The following is an 18852-nucleotide window of genomic DNA, read 5'->3' on the forward strand; positions in this document are numbered from 1 at the left end:
AAAAACGATGATATCTGAGTCCGATATTATTTGCGATATATCGAAATCTATATAATAGTTTAAACAATTGTTCTAAATTAATTATTCCAGTTTCTCTCAGAACCATTTGAGATTAGTTGCTTTCTGGTGAGCTTTCTGATGGGACCTTTGGTTGTGGGTCTTTGAGATGGGGCCTTGGGCTGGTCTACTTCGTTCAATATCGAAAAATCGACTTCAATTTTCGTATTCTGATTTTCGTCGAGTAGAACGATATTTAATACGTCCATCCTTTGTTTTCAATTTGATCATATTCACATATGCACGCGTTCTATTGCATTTTCCGACTATTCTTTTTTTTTTTTTTATTTCTTTTGAGTCCCATCGTATTCACGTGCAAGAACGTTCCAGTTTTTTTTTCTTCTTTTTCTCCTCTTTTCTCAAATATCGATCATCGAGGAATGAATTCAATATCGCAGTCGACGAAGATTCGATATATCGGATCCGATGTATCGTCGAATGGTTCGATTCATTTTTGATTTTTTACACGCGGATACTGGTAAGATAGGAAGAACACTCGTGCGCGTGTCGGCGGGCACAGGCGTGAGTGTTTACGGGCGCAATTAAAAATCCTACGATAATGGACTTTGATTGTTCGAAACGAATAAATGATTGACCATGTCAGTGACCGATATTACGACAGTCGTGTTATCGATGAATGGGGAGTAACCCTCCTCCAAATAGCATTCGGTTACCAAAATTCTCGGTTAGTAAATGTAACCTCGCGAACGCGAATTTTAGAGTAGAGTTATCGTTAGCTCGTGGGTCTTCAGATGCAGCAACCTCCACGTGGTGAGACCTGGGTCGGTAGTACTTACGATATATCGAAATCTAAATTTTGACAAGTACTACCGGGCGAATGGCTGCGTGTTTCATTGCGTTTCCAAAATCTTGTTTTTCATTGATAATCCTACTACTAAATGAGTATTGTATATTAGGTATAGTTAAAAAATAATTTTTCATAGAAACGCATTGAAAAATCGTAATTTTCACTTTCTTCTTATTCATCCCGATTTGTTTATATCGTTCATTATCGAAACTTAAATTTCAATTTGATATTTAAATGATAGTAATAGTAATAATTCGAAAGAGTAGAGTCTCAGTTAGACCGTGAATCTCTTAAATAAGCATTCACTACTACTAAGAAGTTTAATCAACAAAAATTTTGAGATATAAAGTTGATACGTTTAACAAAGACGTTTCAAATGATCTATCCTCAGAGACGTATAATCCTTATAGGCGTTTTTGTCATACAGATTACTAATTTTACTACGTACAAAGAATTCTTTGAGCCGCTTGATTTTTACGTTACACGTGAAAGGAATATAACCAACCGGAAGTTTATACAACGATGAGGTAATAGTAGGGGTGTAGTAAAGACAGTCTTCCCCTATTGCGGTAGTAGTTCATATTTTGTCCGTACCTGTCGCTGAAGTCATACACGCTTCGAGCGAAAGGTGGTGAACAGCCTTAACACCAGGGTGGGAGATAGACTGTACGGAAGAGGTAGTAGGGTGGTATAGGATCGAAGGGTGAATGGTTTAAGCTCGCGGCAAGATACATTGACAGCTACTTCCTGATAGGCAAATATTTGCAGTGGGTGTAAGTAATAATATCCCATAGTGAAAGGTAAACGTTTGCCGAGAGAAGAGCGTCTCGTTGATACAGCAAACGAGGAGTATAACGTGCGTCGTTGCATTCTTGTTAGACGTACGGAATATCGTAATAACAATTATAATCGAGTCTATCGAATGTCAACGATAGAGAGTAAAGCCATTTAATTTCGAGCCGGTAGTGAATATTCGTTTAAAGTATGCGTAAAATGTAAAAGGTAAAATGGAGTACGCTTTGAAAGAACCGATCGTACGTAAATATTTCGAGAAAACATCATAGTTGTCGATTCATCGATAGATCAATCAAGAACGGTCCTCGAGCGACACGTCTACGAGGATCGCGAAGTCGTTATCGGAGGATCGCTTAGCGTCACTCTCGAAAGGAAAAGGGAAGGAAAGGATCTCGTCGAGAAAATATATAACGGTATTACGTTTACCGAGACGAAGAGAAAGAGAGAATGCTCATGGGCCATAAAAGTATTTTTACTACGACATTACAGGCCGTGCTTATCCATCGTCTTCCCGATCGGGCCGGTCTTCTACTTCTACTGCTTCTTTCACGATCTTCCACCTCTCTCTCTCTCTTTCTTTCTTTGCACACGCTGCGGAAATCGCTTTTCGAATCGCTGTTTAGTTAACCGTAAAAAAAGAGAGAAAGAGAGAGAGAGAGAGAGAGAGAGAGAGGGAGAGACGAGGACAGGACAAGCAGACGAGATTGCTGCTGCGAAGGATATAGGTGTAAGCGGTGGTTTTGCCAGAGAGATAGACAGAGAAAGACAGACAGAACGAGTAGAACAAAGAAAACGGACTGTAGAGGGAGGAACGGAATGACGCACTGGTTGTGGAAGAAGCGCTAGAGAGGATTAGCATAGATATTGAGCACTCGGCAGAGTCCAACGGCAGAAAAACATTGTAGACTTCGTTACGGTTTCCACTCCTCTCATTTCTCTTCTCTTTCTATTTCTCTATCTATCTCTTTTTCTCTTTTCAAGTATCTACCGATCGTCGATCCAGTCCTCCCCTATCTCTCGCATTCTCGATAAATCCTCGGAGTTCCCATCCTGTTCGATGCAAATCCAGCGTAAAAGCGAGCCTCCCCTCCACACACACCCAACCAACCAAACAACCCACCCAACCACCCATCCATCCTCCCCCCTCCCATTACTATCGTCTAGGCGTTACAACTCCTCGCAATTTTTCGAGTTTTCGTGCCAAACGCTTTTCTAATAATATTATCTTTCGACTCGATCTTTTATATCGATCAATCGCGAAAACGCGAGACACAAGAACGAAGAAATAAACTGGAAAGATTATTACGTTTCCTGGAGACACTGAATTATTTTTTTTCTTTTCTTACTTTTCTTACCTCTTTTCTTTTTTTGTCAAATAACATCGAAATGATTGGCCGGCGAGGCTGGTTGGTTGATACGGCTATAGAAGGGAAAGAAAGAAAGAGGGAACTATAGTCGAGTTCGGAGTTTATTTTTCAAGCAGTATGAAACTTAGAAGATTGAATCAACTCGGCTCGATAAGAATCGCGTTTATTTCGATACGACGATCCGTCGCGACGTTCTAATTTGCCGACTGCGAAACGTTTACCTTCGTTTCGTTTCGTTTCGTTTCGTTTCCGAAAATAATTGCAACGTATTTATATCTTACGAAAGAGACAGACGCGATCTTCCTTTTCGATTAACTTACTTTCAAGCTTACTTATTAACGAAATATTAAATAAGTAATCAACGTGCGAGCAAAATTATATTATATCAACGTCTCGCCGTAAGAATCCTCGTAATCGGATCAAAGCGAATTCGAGAATTAAAGCGTGTTACGTCAGTAACAACTTACGTAACTTCGTTATCCCGGTTGTAGAGATAAAATGAAAGACGTTCGAAATGACATTCGAGGGTCGAAAACGATTTAAAGAGCGAACGATTAGAAAATTGTTTGAAGTAGGCGTTTCATTTTTGCTTTTTAGTGCGAGTTCTTTTTCTTCTTCTTTTTGTTCTTTAGGGTTCAAGGATTAAATATCACAATCGTTGTATAATGAACGACCGATGTTCGTCGGTCTCATAGTAGGTAATCACGCAGATGTACCTGATTCGTGAAACCTGCCGGAGGGTGTTGAATCGAAACCTGCGGCTGCTTACTCGTTCCCATTTCTCTATCCTGTGTTTTCCAAAGGCACAGTTATTCACTGTCGAATCTATCGCGAATTCTCCATTAACGTGAGATTAGAAAGAGCTCGAAAGTGCCGTACTTATATACGTATATATATATATATATATGTCTGAATTAGATACATCGTGATTAGAAACGCGTATTACTTACGTAACAATCATATTCTTTCTCAAGGACATAATTTTTGTTTGTTTGTTTACGATTCAATGATTTATTTATCATCTTGAATTATTCTACCGCCGTGTTAAGTTTTTCAACCAGGCGAAAATTTTCGAGAGAATGGCTGGTAAGAAAATTATTAATTTTCTACTCGGGGAAGTTGAAAAATTTATTCAGGAAACCGGCGGACTGACATAGAGACGATGAAAAAGAGAAAAAGAGAAGAAGAGAAAAGGAAAGGAAAGGAAAGGAAAGGAAAGGAAAGGAAAAGAAAGAGAAGAGAAGGGAAAGAGGTTGCTCCACCGTTGAGCCCTTAAGATCTCTGAGGATAATAAGTTTGTACGAGGACCGTGACTCTCCTTCTAAGGCAAAATCCAAGAACCTCCTCGCCAATTTCCTTCTCGACTAATGCGCGATAACGTCTCTTGGAAAATAGCACGGACTCGACGTTTCCACGGTACTCTGATAATTTTTCTATTACGATAGATTAAACTCCTTTTCGCAAGAGGATAGTTTTCCACGTGTACCTTTTTCTCATTTACAAAGAATTTTATTTTATATTTACGTGGAAGAGCGAAGAGACGTACTTAAAGGCTTTCTTTCTTTATCCCGAAAAAGGCTATGGTTGATCGTCACTGGAGACGAATTAGCACGGTCTCCATTATTTAAATTCAGTGGATATAAAGGAGGGATCAAGACTAAGTCGCACTCCGAGATATTGGCTGCCGAAGCCCGCCAACGAGTCTTCATCGGTCCCTTTTTGAGAGGGAAAGAGAAGAAAAAGAAAAAAGAGACCACCGAGGTGATATTCTAACGTCGAAGAGGGGAACGTTGAAGAAAATCTATCTAATAAAATTCCGTTCGGTCCTAGTCTTCTCGTATCCCTCTCTCTCTCTCTCTATGGATGGCTTTAGAGAGAATAGATCGAAGGCAAATAGGCGTCGTTCTTATATTATTCTTTTGAACGTCGCTATTCCGATAAAAGTCGTCGAAAGGAATTCTCTAGGGGTATCTATTCGTCATCTGTGGATATCTGGATACCAGAAGAGCGATACCGTCCGTCGTTAGAGAAAACGTTAGAGAGAACGTTCAGAAGGATCTACAAACTAAACAGGGTTTATAACGAAACGAGAACGGTCTCGTCGAAATAATTGAAAAACGTTGTATTCTACCATCCTTCTACCCTTCCTCACGCCCGTAGAAAAACGTTATACGCAAACTGCATAACCGACGAAACTTTTTCAGCATATTAACGAGAAACCGGCATGGTTTTCTTCCACATAGAAGGAAGGCGAACCGCAGAAAGGACCGCAGCAGTCGTTTCTGAAGCGTGCTCGTCCGAAATTCAACGGAGCACTCTCGAGCCACGCGATTTTTATTTAAACGTCTTATTTACACGAGACTCAATTCCAGTTGGTGCTAGAGAGAAAACGGTGTTCGCGTTCCGCAACCTGCCCAACTCTTTTCTGTCTCTTTCTCTCTTTCTCTCTATTTTCTCTCTTACAATATCAACCACGAATCTTTTTTTTCTTCTTCTTCTTATTCTTTCTCTTCCCATCCTCCGAATTTTGTTTCAACTTTGTTCGTTATTTTTTTTTTCTCTTTTTATTTCTCGACTCTTACTCTTCGTCGTCGTAGTCGTCGTCGTCGTAAGAAAAACTAAGAAACGACGGAGACCATCTGATTAGAGACGCTGTTTGTACTTCCCTTTTCCTCCTTTGACGGATTTTCTCCTCGTCGAAATAGGAAAAACGTTGATCACGACTCGAATCTCTTTCCTCGTCTTAAAATCCTCGAGTTAAAAATAGTCTAGTCGGATGTCTATCGCAAAATTTTAACCAATCTAACGTCTGATTCGTCAACGTTCGTATCTACTTCGAAACTTTTATCGACCATTTAGGCGGTCGTCTTAATCATCGGTTTGCCTTAGTTATCACTTAAATTAGAATGTTCGCTCAACCGCTTATATACGTGAGAATTCCAAAGTACACCGTGGGGCTCGACTTTCGATGCACACACAGGTGGAAGTACAAAGGCCAAATTTCTAAGCCATTAAATACTAGGAAATTTCTATTATCCCAGTCATTACCGTCGTTCGTTCCAGTCTATCCTCGATTTGTTCGTACTAATTTTATTCGTACGTGAAACGAAATTGTCAACATCGGAGGAGGGACAAAATTTTCGACATTTCTTTTTCTTCGAATTTTTCTTATACCTATAAGAAAAATTTATAATAACTTCATGCTAATGAAGAATTAAATTAAATCAAATTATGATTGAAATCAATAATAATTTCATTATATTGCGATAAATTCGTTATAGTATAAATAATTTCATTTTTTGATGAAACTTATCTTTATCGTTGGAACAATACCTGACGAAAGGAGAACGTGCTTTTTGAATATTTATTTATTATTCTTTCATTTATCTATTAAAACGTATTTCTGCGTTATTATATTTTCTTGGGGAAAAAGAGACTGGAAAATCCAAAGGAACGTTTACGAACGTTCTCTCTCGCGCGATATTTTGACGACGAGCAAAGAAAGCGATGCGTTCTCGAAGAGGATAGGAAAAGCTCCGAAAGCGCGAAATAAGTCTCCGCAGTGCGCTTTGCGTATCTACTTTTTCGAAGAAAGAGGAAAATAGGTGGTCCTAGTGCTGCTTACCTGGAGCAATGCCAAGAAATAGTGAAATTGATAAAATTTGCCAAACGGACTCGACGCTTTCGTACTCCAGTTTCTCATCCTCTTTTCCTCTTTTGCTAGATGTCCTCGTAGGACATCTAGTTAGTTTTATTGGGACGATAGTCAACAAATCATGACGATCGATCGACGAATTCTCACGAGCGAAATTACACACCTATTTATCAACATGATCGTCGTCGTCGTCGTCGTCATCATCATTTCTAACTTTAATTAGATAATTGTAGAAAAATGAACAAACTTTAGTTAGTTTGTACAATTATTTTCTTTCTCAAGTATTTAAAAAAATTTCTATTCCGCGTTTCTTTATCTTATCATCGTACGATTAAAACGAGGTTAAGAGAACAGCTTATTTTCTTGATCAAGAGAAATTAACGATTAAAGTTTTGAAAGACCCAGGTAACTAACTACAAAGTACCACCCACCGGCGGCTGCTCTTCTTACCTTGAGAATCGTGGAATAATTCTGACGAAAGAAGCGTGCTTTTTTTAATCAGCGAAGCTCCACGCTTTCTCCGGAGGAGCTAGTCGATCGCGTGTCAGGATCATCCTCGCTGAAAGACGAGAACAAAGCTCGGTGAAAGGAGAAAGGTTTTTCATCGGGAATCGATGCGCGCTCACGTACCTTTGGAGCAATAAAGGAATAACGAAGAACGGACAAGGCGAGCATAAAACATACCGCTCTTCTCTTCTCTTCTCTTCGAGCTGGAGAACAATGCCAACTCGAAAGAAAGAAACATTGTGGCGGGTTCTATGCGAGCATGAATACGTATACACATAGAAAATGTATACGTATGGTGTGTATACATGTACATATATATATATATAAATACGTATGCTAGGTACATACGTATGTACGATGTATGTACGTATACGTACATATATACACATAACACGCCTATGTTTTTTTTCGTGCTTTATCGCGCGTATTAGAACGCGAGAAGGTTCGCACGCGTGTTGCGTGCGATTGTCCGAAACTCCTGTCTATTTCTAAACACTCGTATACAAACTCGTAGAACCCTACTCTCAAACTCGTACTACCCTTTCTTTGTCTATTTTACTGCGACGTTGGCGGTTTTCCTCTGGCACGTGGAGTGCCTAATGGCGAAACGGGACTTGAACGAAACAAGAAAAGAAAGAAAAAAAATAAAAGAAAAAAAAAAGAAAAAAGAAAAAGGATAGGATTCTACCATGATAGAGGGAGGAAAGAGAGAGGAAGAGAAAAAGACAGAGAGAAAGGCTAAGAGGGAATGAGGGAAAAAGAGAGGAGGGTGAGTTACTACCAACGAGCTGCCCGTAATAAGCCGCCCCTGAAGAAATTATATTTTATGATTGCCGCAGCATTTAAGCCGCCTACGGTGCGATGCACTCGCGCAATTATTCCATGCATTCTAAGCTGCGATTATGACTACCGGATTCTCCCTCTCTTTCTTACCCTTTCCCTCTTCTCTTTCTCTCTCTCTCTATTTCTATCTGGCCCAGGTTACCCGCTTTTTCCTCCCTCGAACGCCTTCCCATCGTATTTCTTCCTTTATTCTTTCGTTTCTTAGCTTTCCTATCTTCTCGCAATGTTTCTTACGAGAGCTTTAGGGATTCCCATCGTTCCCTTTTTTCTCCGCATTGTGTTTCCTTTTTTCGTTACATCCTTGTCTCTTCTATATAACACAGAAAGATTATATCGGCACAGTGCTCGAGTTTCATATCGCAGTCGAAAATGAAAAGCTTCATTTATCTTCTAAATTTAATTTTCATACCATTGAAAATAATCTTTCTCTGGTAATACGAGATCTATGATGGATGTCGATAAGAATTGAAAAATAAATATCGTAGAGGATCGCGATTCAAAAAAGAGGTCGCTATGAGATATCTCCCTGTATGTACGTGTGTGTCTGTATTTCGGTCGAAAAATGTTTTGGGTCAGTTCTGTTGGAGGAGGTGATATTTTAAATTTTGCAAAAGCGTCGCTCGGTTTCTTCGCTTTTACACGAGGGCTCCGGTGCAAGTAAAACCGGGGATATGGCTTTCTGTTGTAGTTTTTTAAGAGAGGAATATTTCTCTATCTCTATCTCTCTCTCTCTCTCTCTGCACCTGGTCGTCCCTGAACACGCATATACGTATATATTCTACGTGTTCGCGTATGACTTTGGATTCGTCTATGTTTTATAAAGTGATAAAAAGAGCGGGATGATTGTTCTTCTATGTCACTTTTCTCTTTTAAGAGCGAGAAAAGGCCGAAAACTTTTGGCACGGTTGATGTTATTAATGCTTGTAAAAAAAATTTCCTTTGTCCGCAAGGACACCGATATCTACCTTTTATCTTTCTTCCTTTTATTATATTTTTTATTTTCCTTTTTTATTTATTTTTTCTGTTTTTTTTTTCTTTTTTTTTTTTTTTCTTTTTGTCTCACAAGTTCTTATCGCCCAACACGAGCTATAGGGAATCATAAAGAGGAACGTTCGGTGAGATATGGATATACATAGAGAGCGTGCAAATGAGCAGAGGGTGGAAAGAAGTGGTCGCTATTAATTAACGTCTCGCAACTAGCGTCTACTTTATTAATAAAGATTCTTGCGAAGAAGAAAATGCGCGGTTGCGAGCTTACTTTTTGCCACTCGATTTCCTCGTTGGTTTTTCCTCGAGAGGTAAGAGCACATCGGTCATCCGCCATGTTCTCAGGTTCTTCGAAGATAGTAGATAATAAAAATATGCCCTCGCATGTAGAATTAACAATGAAAGTACTAACGAAGAACTAGCTTCGATGATAAATCATTAACTCGATATACTTAATACCTTTCTTTATTCTCTTCCATAAGAACGATGGATTTTAGGATCATTATTATCTATCCATCCACCCATTTAATCTATTTGTCTATCTATCGAATATCGAGTTTTCATCGAAGTGAAAGGTAAAAGAGAACTATTTCGTTACGTTCGTTACGTTTCGTTCGACTTCAAAGAAACCACCGACTAATTATCGGGGAATCGATTGGGGATCGGCAAAAAAATAGTCGGATCAGTGTCGTGTCTTTGGAAGGAGCGTGTTCTAACGATCGATCGGATCGGATCGAACGAGAAAGAGAAAGAGATAGAAGAGAGAAAGAGAGAGAGAGAGAGAGAGAGAGAGAGAGACAGATTTTACATCGAATTCCTCTCGTGATCCAATTAGCGTGATTCCGATTGATTTAAAGGCAACTCCGTTCCGACTCATTCTCTCTCTCTTTCTCTCTCTCTCTCTCTCTCTCTCTCTCTCGCTCTCCCTCTTTCTCTCTTTATGGAGGACGCGTCGGCCTTAGCGGCACTCGAAATCCCCTTGGCGTAACGCGAGTAGGTACTTTTGTTCTTTTTCTATTATTTTTCTAGCCCGTTTTCTACTCCTTCTCTAGGTTCTCGTTCCTCTTGGTGGCACTTTAGGTAGTTTTCAGTAGCACTGGGAGAGTCGTACGTTGACCCTTCCCCGCTCTCGGGAACGGTTTGTTAGGAAAGTTATTGGGATACCGAGACGTTATCGAAGCTCGAAACGAACGCGCTCCGGAAGACTTTTACGATCGGTCAGTTTATCCTTACGTGTCTGGACAACGGAGCAAACGGATCGATCTCTTCCACGACGTGCCTCGAGCCTGATGAGTCGGCGCACGTGATCGAAACTAACCTGTGTTTAACTCCTTCCTTTCATACTTTTCTACCTTGGCTTACCAACCTGTATTTATGGACAATCTTTTTTTCTTCCCTTTTTTTCCCACCCCCACTCCCACCTCCTCTTTTCTCTTTTCGTTTCCTTACCCTTTCAACGAAAGATTCCTTTTTTTTTTTTTTTTAACGCCGAAAAGCTGACCGCATTAGAAATACAACCCCTTGAAACTCTTAACGTATTAAATTATAATTTATTTCTTGTGTTTTTTCTTCCTTTTTCTTTTTTCCTTTTTTTTTTTTTTATTCCATCGTACTTACTTTTTACTTACTTATTCACACACTTATTTACTATGATAAAATATAAAAAAACCTCGCGAAAGAAAATGTAGGTTGAAAAGTATCGTGCGAGTGTTTCGTGCGCAACTGAGTAGGTGCTTTCTCTTGAAGATAACGTCTCTACGGTCCTGGCCTTTGATCTATTCGCGCGATCCAACGCCTCTAACTTCTACCTCTTTCTCTCTCTCTCTCTCTCTCTCTCTCTCTCCTGACGATCGTGTTCCGAGTCGAGATTCTCGGCCCTTCATGGTCAATGAACCGTATAGTAAAGGTTCTCGTCAACTCGAAACGATCTTTAGGAATGTTCAGAGTGTCGCGCGATTTCTCTCATTTTCTCTTCAAACGATATTGTCATACTTTCTCCTTTACTTTCCAGCGTATTACACGAGAACAACTCTTTCTCTCTCATCTCATCTCATCTCATCTCATCTCATCGATTCCATGTTCTTCGAATTTTTTTTCCTTCTTCCTCTCGAACCTCTTCTTTTTCTTCTTTTCCTTTTCTTCAAAAGTGATATCGTTTCGCTAAAGGAAAAGATCCGACGTTTACCTCTCGTGGTTATCGAAATTATGTTGCGATCCTAGAAAGATCTCTCTATGCTTTTCATGTTTTCGGAGAGATAGAGATAAAGATAGATAGAGAGATAAAGAGAGAAAGAGAGAGAGAGAGAGAGAGAGAGAGAAACGGATATAAAGGAGTACCTACTTGGAATGAGGTCGAACGTGCCTCAAGTCCTTTGGCGAGAGCTCTCGTTCCTAGAACGAAGACGATGACGAGCGGATGGAACGTCGGAACATCGCGAAAGCTCGGTCCAAGTCAAACAATAATCCGGAGTTATCCAGCGAATCGTAGGAAATATTACGGTAGCCTGGAAAGGAGTTTGAACGTATCGCCGAGGGATGAATCGGAAATGGCCTTTCGCTGGCTTACGCTTTAGCAAACGAATATAAAAATAATAATTCTTTCCTATTGAAAATATCTTACATTAGTATTTCGGTAAAAACGGTCGATAAAGAAATAGAAAAAGATAAATAAAAAAAAGATAAAAGAACAAACAAATACATTTACACGGACACGGACACGAACGTAGAAGAGTTTTCGTGCTCGCTTGGGATAGAAGCGCGTCATCGAAGTGCTACCCACGAGAAAATTGCACTTTGCGATCCGAAATTAAAGCTTGTTGGTGCGTGAACCGGTACTGTAAACGATTTCGAACGGCCATGGGATTTATAGCACGCCACGAGAGGGCCTCCATTAACGCGGACGAAGTCTCCGTTGAAATTGCCGAGTTGGTTCCCTAACCTACTGCTATCGCACTTTAGAATTCGTACCTTTTCCGAGTATGTCGATGCTATTTTAAAATTGCAACGTTGAAATTAAACTTAAAGTTTCTCATTTTTAAAAAGATGAAACACCGATAATTCCCCTTAGACAATTAGATGGTAATTGCTTTAAGAAGGAAAAAAAGAAAAAAAAAAGAGAAAAGAATGGCTCCTCGCGAACACGTACATCGTTTTTACGAATGTTACACGATTTTTTGAATCAAAGGAAAAAGGAGAAAAAACAAAGAAAGGAGGAAAGAAAGGAAGCGGGCGAAGAGAAAAAGAAGAAAGGAAAAAAAAGAAAATAGAAAAAAAGAAACTAACGCAAAGTCCATAAAGAGTAGGACCGTTTGTTCAACTACGTTTTTAGAACTTAAAATCGATTCGTACTCTGCAAATGAAACGCGCCAACCATCCGTTTGATAATCGTGCTTCTCTAATTACTCCGTTTAATAATCGCTGGTTCACGAAAGAGCATGAGAGAGGGAGAGAGAGAGAGAGAGAGGGAGAGGGAGAGGGAGAAAGAGAGAGAAGGGTCACAGAAGGACACAATTTGGCCGAAATTACGGTAGCAAGAGGAACGATCGAAGAATCGAGTTCGATTAATTCGATCGTATAGCCGTAACGCAAAGCTACCGTCGATATCACGGCCATTTAACGACGACGTTACGATCGAGATTCGGATTTGCGAGCGAAATGCAATTTTTGCGATCGAATTTCGTGACGCAGATAGAGATAGAGAGAGAGAGAGAGAGAGAGAGAGAGAGAGAGAGAGAGAATAGTCCGGGGCCGAGGGCAACATTCTCGAGTTTTCGCGCGTCCACGAGTTTGCGTAGCTATTTGCGCGTCCTCGGGTGTGTGTTTACTCGAGCCCCGCTATGGCGCGCGTTGGGGCTCTTCGAATCGCTCCGAGCGATTTAACTCTCCTCTTGTTATATCCACTTTGACCCGGTCCCGCGATGTTTCGCGAAACGCGTTCCACCGGCTTTATAGGAAAATGAGACTGCCAGAAAAGATGGCGGTTTAAATGGTTACTCGCGGTCCTATCTTTTTTTTCTTTTTCTCTTTTGGATCCTATTCTTTCGTCTTCTTTTTTCTTACGTTTTTTTGTTTTGTTTTTTCTTCCTTTTTTCTATACCCTCCGCCTATCAGCCTTTCAGATTTCTATATTTTATCTCGCATTTGGCAAATTTATTATCGGTGGATGCATGTTTTTATCAGGAGATATATAATAAACTCGTTTGTGTTTTCCCTTTTCTTTTGTTTCGCCTCGTTTTTCCTTTGTTCGTTGTTGTTATTTTTCATTTTTCTAGAATTGCAAAGTTGAAAATCGTTATCTCCGCGCGTTAGCATTATTTCCCGTTTGTTTCGAAAAAGCATCGCGTTTATATTCATAACATATGTATATACGATTTGTAACGTATGAGTGTATACGTTTTTTCGTTCGGACTCGAATAAAATTTAATATTAAAATCCAATCCTTTTGCATATCGGCAATGAGTTAAAACAAGGACTATACCGAATGGATATCAGCCGATGGGCGATACAAAAAATTCTTGTCAGAATGCCAGGAGCGTATCGGTTATCGTTCGTCGTTTCTTTCATCGTAAAATTTTGCGAATAATCGACAAAATTTTCGGCTGGCGATGGGTCGAGGAAGGGAGAGAGAGAGAGAGGGAGAGAGAGAGAGAGAGGGTGGCGTCGGCGGCTAAGGGAAAAGGTTTGCCGAAAAAACAGTAGACAAAAACACGGGTAAAAGGAAAAAAAATGAGAGAAAGGGGAAAAAGAAGGAGAAGAAGAAGAAGGAGAAGGAAAAAATAAACGCGTGCATGAGAAAAAAAAAAAATAAAAAAAAAAAAGAAAGAAAGAAAAAGAAAAAGAATAGGAACACGATGCACGAAGCGATAGTTGCGGGCGGAGACGAAGAATGTCGAGGAGGAGAGGAATTTAATTAAAAACAACGAGAGATAAATTACAATTTTAAAGGTCCTGCAAATGGAGTGGAATGTCCAATAGTCGGTCACCCTACCGGAAGCAACCGTGGTCTTCTCTCTGGTTAGGACGGTTGTAAAACGGTCGACTACTACGAGACATCGAAATAAAAATGCGAGGGGATACTTCGGGAAAGCGGATAACAGGGAATGAACGATACGCTTGGAGAAGGAAGAACCGATGGTTGCTCGTTTCATCGATATCTTGTCGACTTCGTTTTTCCGACATTTTTCTTTCTTTCTTTCTTTCTTTCTTTCTTTCTTTCTTTCCTTCTTTCCTTTTTTTTCTTCTTTTCCTCCTCCCTCGTTCTCTTTCACTTCTCTACTCAAACTTCGCTTCGATTAATAATAAATCGAAACGAGAGTTTTAGAGTTTGTAAATATCCGAAACGTCGTTTAAAATATACGGATCTTGATTTTCAAAGAACTGTTAAAAGCATAGACGTATGCGTACGAATGTAAAGCAGATTTATCGGCTCGTAATGGTTAAATGCTAAACGAATGTACGAATCGTATAATCTCCATTTTATTATTAGAGCTTAACACGGGACATTGGTTTCGCACAATTGAAAATAAACTATTCCGACGATGGTCCTGTATACTAAACGATCGGGTTTATTCGTTCGTTGATATTTTTTACGCATGATCAGCTTATACATTGGGCATATGTGTTTATAAAACCGAGTTCGCATCGAGCGAGACAACGGCGATATGTTTCTAGCGTTTCTAAAAGGATTATCGTTTCGTTGAGTTAATCGTAAACAAGTGGTCTAAATACTTTAAACAGATTCTTCATGATCGAACGAACATTCCGATCACGTCTATCCACTTGCACGTGGACAAACGTCTTAGGAAAAAAGTTGGAGACGTCAACGATATAAATTCGATTTTACGTTGGATGTAAAAGCGATTCAACGACAAATATTGTCTCGCTATTGTTTCTATACGGTAAACATTGGAAATCGATAATCCTGCGAAATCAGCCGATTGTTTGGCCGTATTGCCAACGGAACATACCGTCTGACAAATTTCAAGTGCTTTCTAAATACATTACGTTGATACAAGTTCTGAAATCGTACTCTCTTTTGAATGAAAAAGAAACAGGGAAAAAAAGGAAGAAAAAAGAAAATCGATTCGATTTCGATTCGAAGGAAAGCAAAAAAGAGGAGAGAGAAAAGATAAAAAAAAAATAAAAAAAAAGAAAGAAAGAGGATTTCCAACGTGGAACTAGAAACGTGGAATGAAACTAGATCGAGTATGAACGGACCGAATGATGGCATTTAAAGATAGTATTAGGAAATAAATGCGCTCGCGCGAATTAGTATCTTTAAATGGTAAATATTTATCGAAGCAACTCGATCGAAGCTTCAAAGCGAAAGCGGCTTTTAAAGCGTGCAGATCGTTACAACGTTTGTATGGATTCGGAGTACGTTGAGTAAATACGTCCAGTAACGTTGTTTTCGGATGGATTTATTTTGTCTTTGTCGATCGGTCGATTCGAAGCCGATGATTGTTCTTTATGCGTGTCACGCATACGAGAGAGAGAGAGAGTATAAATTCTTGTTTTTTCTTTTTAACACGAATAGCGAGAAAAATGGATCGAAAGGATTTCCGATAAAAAAAAAAAAAAGAAGAAGAAAAAACAAAAAGAAAGAAAAAAATGAATAAAATTCGAAGAAACTTTTGTACAAACAGCGTCATAACGAAACATAGGAAGATAGGAACGAGGCGTATCGAAGAATCAAGCGGTATTATCTAAGCTGCGCGTATTCCGCAACGATTATTTCATTGTTTCGGGGACAGGAGAGTGGGTTGAGTGAACGCGGCCAACGGAACCGTTGCGGTTCAGGCTTAGCAGCTTGCGCTCGCACGAAATTCCATGGGCGCGGAAAGCTGCTAATGTTAATTCGAAACAATAGCTCGACGGTTGCCCGAGTTCGTACCGGAGTCGGACTGCCGCATCGCCACTAACGTACACTTAGAAACATAAACGTGTCCGTATACACGTGTGTATATGGTTATACACATTGCTAGTGCACTAACAGTGCCAACTAAAACCAGTAGCGGAACCGAGGGTGCGGCTGTTGGATTCGCGAAAAAGCGTAGCGTCGCCTGACGACGATGACGACTACGACCGACTACGACGACTACGACGACTACGACGACGACGACGACGACGATGACGACGATGGTGGATGAAGAGGAGAGAGTACTGCAACACGTTTTGTTCCTCGCTCGCTCGTAAGCTTGTCGCTCTGCGACCACCGAAACAAAGTGCATAGGAACGGGAAACGCAGGGAGGTTATGACAAAACGTGGAGTAAGGGAAACACAAAAAAAAGGGACAAAAAGAAAGGAAAAAAGAGAGAGAGGGTAGGAGAGAAGGGAAAACAGTAGCCACGGCATCGGTGGACCGAACCTCTCTACCAGGGAAACTGGATGAAAGGGATGAAAAAAAGTGGGACGCGACCGAAAACCTACTTGTTTATCCTTATTTCGATGCGGCAACCGCATTCTGGAAAATTGTCGCATCGAGCTCGCTCGAGGGCTTTTTAGTTCTCTTCGATTTTTGCTTATCTTTGCTTCGTTAAACCTTTTTTTTATTTTATTTTATATATATATATATATATATATATATATATATATATGTATGTATGTATATAAAATGCTATTGTATCGTTTCGCGTAGACCCTTTAAATAAGCTTCTTCGACGGATCTTTCAATTCTAAAATAGTAGAAATCCAATTGGAAAAGTATACGATAAATGGATAAGCGTGTGTTTTATCGATAGGACAAGCAGATATTTACACGAAGCACTGAAGTGTTAATTAATCTTATCCGTAGGCTTCCGATTTATCGACTTCCCGTCTAGTATCGGCTTTCGGAGGTTAATGCTTCTTCTAATAAAACATTCGTACCAATCGTGTGCATTCCTATGGATTATCCGTGTCCATTGTCTCTTATATTCGTTCGCGAGAATAAATAATCTCGAATAAATATTACAAGAGCAATGCATATATAGAAAGAGAGAGATAGAAATAGAGAAAGAAAGAGAAAGAGAGAGAAAGAGAGAATTACAAATAGTAACTACATTTATATAAGACTTTTTCGAAAAATTACAAATCTTTCGAAAGATCTAAGACTTTAGCGAGTTAACTCTCACATATCCATTATTCTCGAAAGACTATTCGACGATCGTGTAAAACGAGCCAGTCGTATTTCATAAATTTAATGGTACACCAAAGACCTTATCTATTATAGACTATCTCATAACAATATAAAATACAAACTTCTCGTTAATCGTGCTTCGAACGATCCCGAGAGCCACTTCATCCCCACTTTCTCATCTTATCGTTCCTCTCTATCTCTCAGAACTATGGAATATAATGTGTAACACACATACACACACACACACACACATATATATAGGATTCATATACATGAATGCACATCACGCACATACTCGCTAGGGCCGAATTCATGAACCGACAGTTTCAGACACAGTTTCGCACGGAACATCATAATCGCTCATTTTCGATGCTACACGAAACAGCGCCATTCTCGCGTTGATATGACCAAAGGGAGTGGGTGTGTGTATGTTGGGTGCGAGACTGAGAGAGAGAGAGAGAGAGAGAGAGAAAGGAGAGTAGAGATAGATGAGACGGAGAGTCGATTTTCCCTTTCTCTCTCTCTCTCTCTTTCTCTTTCTCTCACAGTGTCCGTACTTGCCTAGAGCCACATAGTACGTAAACACGCATGAGTCTCGTGCACACGTAGATTAAGCATTGTCGAGCCGGCCTGAAGCATGCAGATAAGGTGCAACGCATAGACTGCGAATGTTCGTACTCGTAGCAGCTTGCAAAGAGACCTGTGAAATGGCGGAAACCGGGCCGCGGGCTCGTCGGAGTTGGTAGAGGATGAGGAGGAGGAAGAGAAAGAGAAGGAGGAGGGGAAAGGGAGGATGGATAAAAGGATACTTCACGTTCGATCGATTTGATGGAGTCTACAAAGCGTAAGAGAGAGAGAGAGAGAGAGAGAGAGAGAGAAAGAAGGGAGCAGACTTTAAGAGGGAGATGGAATGATCGAGCTTTCGTAAAAATCTCTCCAATTGTTCCGTAGCTATTGCCCGTTCGAGGGCTTTCTATAGCAGATAAATTGAAGGAAAGAGAGAGAGAGAGAGAGAGAGAGAGAGAGAATGTAGAAGGAGGCAAGGCCTCAGAAAAATATTTGGACAACCTTGTTTACCGCGGAAACTTTGAGCTTTTCGAGCTCTTACGAGTCTTCAGAATCGTACATATCTCCCTTTTGCAAGAGAACTCGAAGCAGTTGTCCGTGAGAGCATGTAACTTTTCGAACCCTTCGAACCAAACAGAATATTCTTTCGAAGTCGGCGAAGTATAAATCGAGATTGAATAGAGAGAGAAAGATAGAGAGATAGAGAGAGAGAGAGACACCATTGCGAATTTTCATTTACAAAATAGCATTAAATCTTGCGCGTATGTGTGTGCATACGTGGAATACGTATCTCTTGATACATTATTTTTCTATATATTACATAGATAACTATCTATGTAACTGTAATTATGATGTAAAAATGTAATATGCAACAGGAGACTCGTATGTAGACACGTATGTCGATTGGAAGGGAAAAAGAAATACGAGGGATAGAGATAGAGAGATGGATAGAGAAGAAAAGAGGAAATATGGAAGCTGGTACGCGTTCATTATGCACGTTTGTATTGTCAACATCAGGATTCCTCGAGGCACAAAGGAACATGCCCAACGAAATATCGAGTTTCACCTCGAGAACGCAAAATTCGTCGATTGTATAATCACAGTATGCTCGCGATCGGATTTGCTTTTGTTTTCGACATGTCTTTCATC

The 18852-nt window shown here is 40.0% G+C and overlaps 1 protein-coding gene across 2 annotated transcripts in view; it reads right to left on the reverse strand.

The window, feature by feature from the left end:
• LOC127067432 (tyrosine-protein phosphatase Lar) overlaps nucleotides 1-18852 on the reverse strand; it is a 479322-nt gene that overhangs the window by 357643 nt on the left and 102827 nt on the right. The window contains exon 2 of one of the 2 annotated variants that reach the window (XM_051002293.1): nucleotides 7133-7241. The exons of the other annotated variant lie outside the window; for it this stretch is intronic. The gene's annotated coding sequence lies outside the window, so the exon portion shown is untranslated. The remainder of the gene's footprint in view (nucleotides 1-7132; nucleotides 7242-18852) is intronic. 2 annotated transcript variants of the gene reach the window in all.

Source organism: Vespula vulgaris, chromosome 11 (assembly GCF_905475345.1).
Source record: "Vespula vulgaris chromosome 11, iyVesVulg1.1, whole genome shotgun sequence".
Classification (NCBI taxonomy): Eukaryota; Metazoa; Arthropoda; class Insecta; order Hymenoptera; family Vespidae; genus Vespula; species Vespula vulgaris.